At 34.6% G+C, this 12,062-nt stretch overlaps 1 protein-coding gene across 1 annotated transcript in view; it reads left to right on the top strand.

The window, feature by feature from the left end:
• Window positions 1–12,062, top strand: part of LOC139488661 (uncharacterized) — a 42,876-nt gene that overhangs the window by 12,800 nt on the left and 18,014 nt on the right. The gene's annotated exons all lie outside the window — the stretch shown is intronic.

Genomic DNA, 12,062 nt, shown 5'->3' with positions numbered 1-12,062 from the left:
CTTTCGAGTCAGTTATTTACTCAAACTCCAAAATCAACAAATCAACCAATCAAAATGCTGGATTTCAATTTTCGACCACGATTTTTGTTCTCCGGGCACTGACAAATTTTTGTATGACTTCAGGGCCTGATCTTATACGATTTGGAGAAGAATGTTAGCGTCCCAAGTCTGGGTTCATGGCAAATCTCCATGTTTCCAATACGGGCTGCACTTTTAACATTTTTAATTTGTTTTGTTATAGATTAGGTCGTTAATTTTTCTAAATTAAATTGTTTCATATATTGTTCATGTCATGCAATGTCTGTTGTAGCCGACAATACGGTATGGGTTTTCTCATTGTTGAAGTCACAAGGGGGGGGGGGGTAACTTCGATATTTTTTTGGTAGGTGTGTGCCATTTTTGCCTAAAAAAACGTACCCATTTTAATATAACATTCACTGAAATTCAGTACCTATAGTTATATAAATATTTAAGAAAGAATGACCTATACTTATATACAATATTTAAAATATGATCCCATGCTTATATGATCTTATATAAACACTAACTCATCATCACTCCTAATTCATATAAAATATACCAGCTACCCTTAAGTTTTTATATATGAACTGACATCGTTTGGTGCATTGGAACTTTCAAATGAATTGATTTAATTTAATATTATAATTGACCATTAATAATGTAAGATTCTCAATAGCATATATTTATATATGATATGTATAGATCATACCCCAAATCAATATACAGTTATCAAACGTAAATGCATTTTAATATAGGATGTCATTAAAAAGGAGGGTAATTTTTATATAAAATCTCGCAAAATTATGACCCATATTTTTGGCACATCCCCGTATACCCAATAATAGGAAGTTACCCCCCCCCCCCCTTGGTTGAAGTCTGCACAGTTGTATATTATTGTTCACATTCACATCGTCTCAAATTTGGTGGATAGTTGTCTCAGTGACAATCCTACATTTTTTTTATTATTTTATACACTATGCAATAGTTTAAAAAAATAATAAAAGTATTCTTTTTGAGAATTTTTTAATTATTAGTACCAGTGGAAATTCTCATTAATGATTGTAATATATTACTATTTTTTAAATCTGTTATTCGGTTACAAAGAAGGAGATGTTTGTTTATATTTCCTTTAGGTTTCTAAGTTCAACTATATGTCCTGCTGTAACACTCTGACATCTTTGGATCGGCACCAAAACACATATGTATTAATATAATCTGATTATTCGAGCACAATATCAATGCAATCTGTGAAACAGTTACATGAGAAGTTGTGTGTACGAATATGTACTTCCCGTAGACTTTTTTGTTAACTTTAATGATATCTTTCAATTGTTGAAGAATTGTATTATTCTTTTGAATTTGCTCGTTGTTGGTTTGTTGTCATATGAACACACTACAACATTTCATGATATTGAAATAAAATTATAGGAATAATTGCAAATACTTACTTTAAAAAAATCATAATTGAGTGTAAAACTATATATATATATACCTACCTTTCAAATTATGTCAATGTTCTACTGTCACCTTTCATACCAGTTCTATCTCTATCTCATATTTTATCTGTTCATGATAATTTTTAGTCGTTGATCTAAAACTTTATTTTCCTCATAGACTTAGTCTTTGTGTTCTGGTGGGATCCATTTTAGATACCTATAACAATAGATCATACTGCATCAAATACTTTGCATGCATTGATAAAAAAGTTGTTTTTCCAAACATGCATGTTATGGTATTAATTATGGACGTAACACTTTGTAAATTGTCCTTTGAAAAAATACATCATGAGATAAAGATTGTATCGATGATTTACAAAATTCTGTAAAGTGGTTCAGGAGTAATTGATGACACTTACGTGGGACATAAGGACAAGATTTGTTCCATATGTGAACACATTCTCACTAAGAAAATGTCACCAGAAGTGCAAGTCTGTCATCACAACGGATAATGTGATACAGTAAAAACAGTAAAAACATTGGTAGTAAAATTGTGCGGGATGTTTAATTTTCAACAAATGTAAGATTGGTTACCTTTAATCGGATCCCTCATATAGCATGTATAGAAAGAGAGTGCCATGATCTCTGCAGGTTAATAACTATTGCATCAACTCTTTTAGAGGCCATGGGTGGCCTTTTGTCTGAATATGCAGGAGGGCAAATTCCTGTTCACCTTCAATATGCTTTCGTTGTCCAGTGGCAGTCCAAGTTTCATTGACCTTCTTTCACCCCAGATGAAATCTTTTACGGGACTTACCTATTGTACTTATTTAACAATTGTTTTGAACATGCATGTAATATTTGCCACTGAAAATTAAGTAAATTTTTAACACATGTACTCCAATATGTTATTATTTTGAGGAATCTCAGTAGGATCATTTTAAACTATTGGGATTATTCTCTTGAAATATAAATATTATTCATACAAAGTATTGCTCAAGAATTATGTGTCGGATTACTAATATTCGTGTGTCGGTCCAATGGGTCGTCGGACTAATAGGGCGTCAGGCTATTGGGATGTCGGACCAATATGGTGTCCGAACGGAAAGATTTAAAAGGCAAAAAAAAAATGTGCAACTTATAAAAGGGTCTGGTCTGGAAGTAGTCCGAGATTACTCTGACGTCCAACGGCTGTTTTGCCAGACAAGCTGGGGCCGTGAGACGTCAGAGCTCGTCCCATATCAACAAGTGGATATTTGCCCACCCTAAATAGATGCATTTTGCCTTTCACTTTATAACATTATCACATAAACAAAGAAAGAACACTTTTTATTTGACAAATAGGTTCTATAGTACAAAAAAGTAAAGTCTCAAAAACACAGAACTCACAGGAAAATTCAAAACGGAAATTTCGCCATCAAACAAAAGGAATACAATTGTTATATTCCAAATTTGGTAAACGCATTTTCTTATGTAGAAAAAGATGGATTACACCTGGTATAATGGCTAACTTACCCTCCCACTTGTTTGGTAGTCGAATATAATTCCATTATATTGACTATAATGTGTGAACAAAACAAACAGACTTGGATTGAGAGTTGTCTCATTGGCACTCATACCACATCTTCTAGATCTTATATCTATATAATAGGTAAAAATGTCAAAGATATTGGTACAGCAGTTAACATTGTGTTATAATCTTATTCCCTATAAAAAAAAGCGAAAAGGTAGATGAATATGAATTTTAGCAAGAGAAATTTGTGTATTACTGCAAAATTGTTACACCAGGGTTTTCGATATAACAAACTAGTCAAAACGTTTATCAAACATTATCATCAGTACAAGCAAGGACATCATTCGTAAAGATAATTAAACATCTTATATTTATACGTTTAGGTGTTTCACATCTAGTTTGTTATGGTAGTATTCATAACAAAGCACACATATGTCGGCATTCAGATCAAAAGTTAACAAAACCTTTAAACAGATTTATTAAGAAAGGATATAGTTACGATACTGTTGTCAGGTCATTAAAGATTGCATAGTTTGACATTAATATTAATTAACCTGTAGGGTCTTTGCATCGGGAATGAACCCATTTATTTTGTTTGCATTATACGGGTTCTGTTCTCCTCACATAGTGTATGATGGTAAAATACTAAACGTGAGGCATTCAACTTGATATTCATACGATGAAGACATAATATTTCAATCAGTTTAATTGAGGTCTGGAGCTTGTATGTTAGTAATTCATAGTAGTAGTTTTTTAATGTATGTATCATTGTCATTTTGTCTAGTTTCTTTTGTTACCTATTCTGACATCGGACTTGGACTTCTTTTGAACTGAATTTTAATACTTAAAAACACATCTGACATGTGACTGTTCCCACTCGCCATAATTCAACATGAAAATCACCTATGGTTCTAAGTTTAGAGAACCCCAAAATATCAATTGGAACCAGAATTTCAAAAATAATTCTGGATTCCCTTGAGGGGTACGCCAGAGCATGGGCTAAACGGGAAGAAGTTGAACTGGACACTTTGTCAGAATGGGTTCAAACCATCAGGTCTCTGATAAAACGTCGTGTTCATAAGTTGAAAAACTGTGTGAATAATCGACCATTTTCAGAGACAAAGCGGCCGTGAAATGTCTATCATCTCTTTATGACAAGTACGTTGTTGTTCTGCGGACAAAGCTTTGAATAATATTGTCTTTGTATGTAAGTCGTATTACTACTAAAATTGAGAATGGAAATGGGGAATGTGTCAAAGAGACAACAACCCGACCAAATAAAAAACAACAGCAGAGGGTCACCAACAGGTCTTTAATGTAGCGAGAAATTCATTCTCGCTACATTGAAGACCTGTTGGTGACCCTCTGCTGTTGTTTTTTATTTGGTCGGGTTGTTATCTCTTTGACACATTCCCCATTTCCATTCTCAATTGTAGTAGTAATACGATTTACATACAAAGACAATATTATTCGAAGCTTTGTCCGCAGGACAACAACGTACTTGTCATAAAGAGATGATAGACATTTCACGGCCGCTTTGTCTCTGAAAATGCTTGGAATAACTCATGTAGTGGTATTAACCCAATGAGAGTTCTTGGAAATTCTTAAGAACTTCTAGATAATTCAAATCTCGGTCTTTACTGAAATTAGTTTTATCAAAAGTTTTGATTTTTCAACCCTGTATACCACAATTCCCCATGTGAAATTGAAAATTCGCCTGACAGAAATAATCAACAATGCCTTACAACATCAAAATGGTAGCATACGCTATAAATTTATTACTTTAGGATATCATACGGCATATTTTGTTAACAGTGAACAAAAGGGTAAACCATGCTACACAGAGGAACAAGTGATCAGTATGCTGGAGTTTCTTATCGACAACATATTTGTTAAATTTGGAGGTTGACTTTTTCACGAATTGTCGGCATATCTATGAGAACGAACTGAGCGCCTCTCCTTGCCGACCTCTTCTTATTTTCATTTGAATCGGAGTTCCTTCAGACATTTGTCAAACACAAGAAGATCAATTACAAAGAAGCCAGATTATTTAATTTCACTTTTAGTTATATTGATGATGTTCTTTCAATTAACAATCCGAACTTTTCCTATTGGGTTCCATTAATATATCCATCAAAACTAAAAATTAAAGAAACAACAGACACGACTTCCTCCGTCTCATTTTTAGACCTATATCTCGAATTTGACATACACAGTCATCTCAGTACCAGAATCTATGAAAAACGAGACGATTTTAATTTTCAAACTATAAATTTCCCCCACCTTAGTAGCAATATATCAATTTCACCTGCATGTGGTATATACATTCCCAACTCTTTCGATATTCAAGAGTTTGCTGCTCCTATTCAGACTTTGTAAAACGACACCAATATCTGAGCAGAAAGTTGATGAACCAGGGGTATGTCAAAGAACGTCTCGTCCTTTTTGTTAAGAAAAAGATCATCGGAAGGTACCAAGACATTTTTGATAAATATTCCGTATCAACTTCACAAATAATACTTGATGTATAGATTATGCGTACTGACGTTGTTTATAATCTTAACTACGCGTTATATTGTTCTTTTATTTGTCTTTGTTCAATTATTGATATTACTTTTACTGTTTGGTCTGTTGTATGTGATATCCATTTGACGTGGCTCGGTACTTATACATCCCATCAATGTGCTTTTAATATCTTTCATTTTTGCTGGTGTTTTTGGTACATGCGACTTTTTATGTTTCCTTGTTTCTTATAACGAGATTCTATACTTTTAAAGATCCCGTCATTATGTTATTGTTCTATGTAATGTTAAAATGTTATTGTTCTATTATAAATTTGATAATACTTTGAACAATAAACGACAAAATTATTTAATTAGCGTAGTAGTATTGACCGTATATGGGTTCTTAAAAATTCGTAAGAACTGCTGGATAATTTTTAATCTCGGTCTGTTTCTGTAATTAATTCTAACACAACTTTTGATTTTATAACCCTGCATACCACCATTCTCCATGTGAAATTATAATTGTTTTGAATAGACATTGAACTTCAAAATTTCTTTTTTGTGACGTTTCACTTTGCAATTTTCTGACGCCCAATACACGAAACCAGGAATGTGTTTTTTAATGTAATAGATTCTTCTGTATTTTTGTATATATTTGTTTGTCTTGAGATTGTAACCCATTGATAATACAGTAGATTTATTTTAGATATTTGTTAACAAAAAGTATTTCCTTAAAAAGCTTCTATCAATATTTCTTGACCACCCAAAAACAAATGCCCTCTACAAATTTGATAGTTATTTGTTACAGTAGAAATTAAGTGAAGGATTGCATAATAGTTTACACAAAAGGTTTGAATATGTTTACACAAAAAATTTGAATATGTTTACACAAAAGGTTTGAATATGTTTACACAAAAAGTTTGAACATGTTTACACAAAAGGTTTGAATATGTTCACACAAAAAGTTTGAATATGTTTACACAAAAGGTTTGAATTTGTTTACACAAAAGGTTTGAATATGTTTACACAAAAGGTTTGAATATGTTTACACATGTTACAGGTGACGCTGTATAGTTCCTTGATCAGATATTAAGAATTTATGTGTATCCACATTACCTTAAAAAGTTTATGCTAATTATAAACTAAACGAGTTCATCAAACTTTTTTAAAAACAACATTGGGTACAATTGCGTGGAAAACTTGTTAAAAATTAAGATAAATATTTAAAATCAGTAGGCATCATGCATTGTCAGTCTTATAGACTAGTATAAAACAAGAAGATGTCATATGAATGTCAATGAGACACCTATCCACAAGAACTAACAGCTAACAGTCGTTGTATATGTGTGCTATACTTTGATGTGATTATCACATTTTGCGTTTTATGGAATAAACTCCCCTCTTGGTTATTTTTGTATTGTATCTATTGTTTTAAGAACGTTGTTATTATGAAATATTCAATTATTTTAATTGAGGCCTGGGGCTGGCATGTCATCAAGTGCTAGTAGTCCTTTGTTAATTTATGTATCATTGTCATTTTGATTAGTTTCTTTTGTTACCGATGCTGACATTGGACTCAGACTTCTTTTAAACTGAGTTTTACTGTACGTATTGCTCATTTTGCTGTGTGTTTCGGTATTCGACATTCACTAAAGGTAAAAAGGGAGGTTTCAGATCTTACATATTTAACCCCGCCAAATGTTTGCGCCTATCTCAAGTCAGGAACCTCTGGATTTTTTTAGTCTTGTATATTTTTGAATATTAGTTCATTTATAGATATTTTTTTATGTAGGGCCAGCTGTGTCTCAACTCCGAGATTTCCTCGCTGTATAGAAGACGCAATAGTGGCCTTTAGCTATTAATTGTTTTATGGTTGCGTTGCTGTCTCTGTTACAGAGTCCCCATTTTTCATCTCAATTTGAAATTTATTGCCTGTTTAATGCGTTCTTGTTCTAACGACAACAAAAACTTATACATTTTTTTTTCCAATTTTTCAAAACGCGATTTTGATTGAGAACTACTGTTTGAGAGAACAGCTAATGCATTTTCTTTGAAACCAGTCAGGCGAAAAAAGAACCCACATTGGTTGAACATTGCAAAAACAAATCAGCAAGCGACGTTATCCGTCATTTGCTTGCAATGCGTGAAGAAGTGTCATTTTTTGTAACTGTTGATTCATTGGGGTACAGTCCCTGTAACGTAAAAGTTAACACTTATTTCGTTCGGGAATCGTACGTACAGCGTTCGGTAATCGTTCGTTTAGAGTTCAGTCATCGTTCGTATAGAGTTCGGTCATCGTTCGTACATCATTCGTATAGCGTCCGTACAATGTTCGGTCAGCGTTCGTTCATCGTTCGTTCATCGTATGGTAAATGTCACCGTTGATGGTTTTGTATAACGCATGGTTCATGGTATCGTTAATCGTTTTATTTGTCGTATGGTTTATGGTACGGTTTAGCGTTTAGCGTTTTGTTTATCGTATGGTGTGTGATATCGTTTAGCGTTTCACCAATCGTATGGTATATCGTTTTGTTAAGCGTCTGATATACATGTATGTTAGGGTTTTATTTCAGAAAGTTATTTCAATTATTATAGTTATGAGTTAAAGTAATTTAATATAAAAAGATGCGGGATAAAAAAAAACAATTATTAGTTTGGATTGGATTAAATCTCTAACTAATATCATTATGGAATATATATAAAACGAATGGGAAACGTTTCCTCCAATCACATTTTGACATGAATAACATGAGACCAAATACCGCGAAATAAGTCACGCTCTCTATGTCTCTCTCTCTCCTCCGCCAAACATTTCTCCGATCCAAATATTTCCTTGACACAATAAATTATAAAGAATGTTCTATAAATGAGGCTTTATATGAAGTACATGTTTCATATCTAAATGTATTAAAAAAAAAAGACAACACATCCATGGTATTTGTTCTCCTCAATGTGAGAGTCTGATATAAACCGAAAACTGCCAGGGGTATATAAAAATTCGTTGAAAATATCTATGGAACCAGCGTCGCTTGTGATTCCTGCTGTCGGTGTTTAAACTGTTTTTTTTTTAACTGTAAAAAGTGCTTAAGTCCATTATGAGTAAAATACAGAATTAAAAAATAACTCTACCCTTTTTATATTTCTTTATTTTAGAGGTTAGGTTCCGGCAAAGTTCCACTTATTCTGTCGCAAATCATTTACCTAAATAACCAATCAATTGTATTCTAAAAGAAGTTGATTTGTTCTTTGTACGAATACATGAAATATTTCTCACTGGACGTTATGTTTGCAATCGATGATCAAATACAAATCTACAGTATTTATATGAAAGAGACTAAATAATATATTTTTTTATTATTATTCTACACATATTTGAAGGATCGAAATAATCAAGTCTACAATTATCACATGCATCCATGAATTTTTTTATCGACGCACCAAACTTTTCCCTTTCATCGTGCATAGCTCATTTTCCGATTCACTTAAGGTTTCTAACGATCTTCTTACTTGTTCATTAAATTCTAAAATTAAAATCCTACACAAATTGCAAAAACTTTTATTCTCCGGCTAGACTGAGTAAAAGATGAATACTGTTTTGTTTGTGTACACACAATGTTTTGAAGGCTGATATCCAGTTTCGCTAAAAAAGAATTAATTTGCGCCACAAGTTAATTACTCGATAATTGAAAAATAACATTTTATAATTTCTTTTTTGCATTTCTTAACTATTATTTTGAAAAATTGAAATTCAAAGATTTGGGGTTTTCTTTGGGGGGAGGGGAGGGGGTGGTCAGTCTGTAAGGACGTTGCCTTTAAGCCCCAGTCCCAGTAGACCACTATCGCACTACGCTCACCGCGATTTAAAATAAATTCAGATCGGGGTGAGGTCGCGATATGAGCGGCATGAAAATGTTAATTTTCGTTGCTTTCACGATGCTACTACGTCCTCATTACACTTCTATATCGATCCTGCTACGATTATTCTACGTTCTCACAGCGCTTATTCTGCGAAATCACTACGCTTATCAAGATCGTTCTACGCTCATCACGTTGACACTACGACCATACCACGAGATATCCGATTGCAACACGATCTTACCACGATTTTACTGCGATTATAGTACTTTCTTACCACGAGTATACTACGTTCATACCGCGATCTTACTACGTTATCAGTAATAACGTCAACATCGTGTTTCATATCAATAAAATTCCCTTCCTTCTATTTCTGATTAATACATAGATTTCTCGGAAACAATACAGTCATGCCACCAAAATCTTATAGAACACGTGGGCTTGGTGGTAGTGGTTGATGTAGAGGCAGAGGGAGCTCTGATTGTGAGGAATCCTGATCAAGCAGAGATTTCGGACCGACCAATCCAACCCAAATTACAAACTTTTGCTGGTCCATAAAGCTGAAATTAAGATGTTTTAGTGAACGATAGCAGAGATGACACGGATGTGATGTGTCAATAGATTTATGAAGATGTGGTATGAGTGCCAATGAGACAACTCTCCATCCAAGTTACAATTTATAAAGGTAAATCATAATAGACCAAGGTACGGCCTCCAACACGGAGCCTTGGCTCACACAGAACAGCAAGCTATAAAGGGCCCTAAAAATTACTAGTGTAAAACCATACAAACGGGAAAACCAACGATCTAATCTTTATAAACGAGAGGCATGGTTGAGCCGTTAGCGAAAATGGACGAGAACTACATACAGACAAACAAGACCGGAGATATATAATATATTTCATGTGAAAATGACAATGGGAATAATGGTCGTAGTATGCATGTAGTCAGGTCGTAAGAAGAGCGTGACGAGGACGACAAGGGCGTTCTAGAATCGTACTATGGTCTTGAACAGCGTGGTGTAAACGTGGTATAGTCGTAATGGAGGCGTAGTTGGGTCGCGGTGAGAACGTGATGGTCGTATTGAGGTCGTAATAACGTTGCTGTGAGATCGTGGTGCAGTCTCTCCGAGTAAAATCTCGCTTTCGCTACGATGGTACAGCGACCTTTGCGATGTTACTACTACCTTAAGCTCGGGTCACACATTCACGAATTTTTACTGCCGTCCTTGACAAGACCATTCCCGATAAAAATTTGTCAAAAGTCTGCTCAAGATCTTGTGAATCGTTAATGGAAATTCAAACTTTAATAAATCTGTAAATTGTCTATTAAAAATCACGACAACAATCAGATATTGTTCAGGAAGCGTCGATATTCAACTGTTTCCAAGCGAATTTGTCCCGATAATCCCATTCTCAATCCGCCTCTAATCCGATTTGTATCTTTCGCATGGTAAAATCCGACCAAGTCTGTCACGACTGCGTCCAGATTATACCGAATGTAATCCGACAGATATCAGACAGTTACCAGACAGTGAACCGACGCTGACGGAAGTTATCCGTTCGAAAACTGTCGGCATACTCGGGATGATTATGTACTGTCGGAACATAATCCTATCACGGTTCGCTCTATCGTATTGAAAATGGCTTTATCGGGTCTCAGTCGTATTGTATTCTGTTATTGTTAGCACTCTGACGTGTGTATCATTAACGAATTTCGTATTAATAACGGGACTGTTCTGGAACGGTTTTGGCAAAGACGGTTCGCAATCGACAAGATCTGGATGCAATCTGGACTCAATCGGCAGAAAAACATCAATGAAAAATTTCTCCAGATCATTCCCGTTCCACCGGACACCGTCCAGAAAACACTGAACATTGTCAGAATTTTGATCCGATACATCAGAATATGTCACGACATAGTCACGCTTGTTATCCGACTAGACAAAATCGGCTGAGTTTCCCCAAATAATACGGAACGCACCTAACTGTAGGGGTGCTTCGACGAACTATCCGGACCTTTCCCGACCCGTAGGAATTTGTTACGAACTTAAACGACTGCGTTCAGACAATGATAGGATATTCCAGATAATTGAGGATAGTGATCCGACTTTTTCACTTTTCGTGTCTTATCTCTGTCTTATCTCAAACGGGAGCAACAATCGGCAATGTGTGAACCCCGCATTATGCACTCTCACTACGCTTCTACTACGACCTGATTTCGCCACGACCGCACCACGATTGTTTTGAACATGTTCAAAGTTGGCCACGCTCATCACGATCTTGAAGACCTCACCACGACCATGATACGACCTTACTGCGATCTACACGATCCTACTACGATCATCAAAATTTGCATTTTGTTCACAGATCGTAGTGCGATCGTGGCCTAGTTGGACTGCGGTATTAGATACCGATAATAATATATAATTTGAGCAAAAATTAAGATATCACTATTCTATTCTAAAATACTCTACAGTTCTACCTTTTTGTGGAATCATTTAATGTATATTATGTGATTGTTGTATCCACTTGCATTGTGTTAATGTATACAACAGTGTTTTTGCATTTTAACCATCTTTTGACTTTGTTCAGTTACAAATAATGTGGTCTAGTATTTCTCAAGACAGTAGACTAACTGATTTAGAGCTACATGTACATTGTGGTATCAAAGTCGTTTCTATATGTTCAACATGATACTGTACTTTTTTGTTTGGAACAAAATGAGCATATC

The sequence above is a fragment of the Mytilus edulis genome, chromosome 9 (assembly GCF_963676685.1).
Source record: "Mytilus edulis chromosome 9, xbMytEdul2.2, whole genome shotgun sequence".
NCBI classification, from domain to species: domain Eukaryota; kingdom Metazoa; phylum Mollusca; class Bivalvia; order Mytilida; family Mytilidae; genus Mytilus; species Mytilus edulis.
This window is presented reverse-complemented; position numbering and strand designations above follow the sequence as displayed.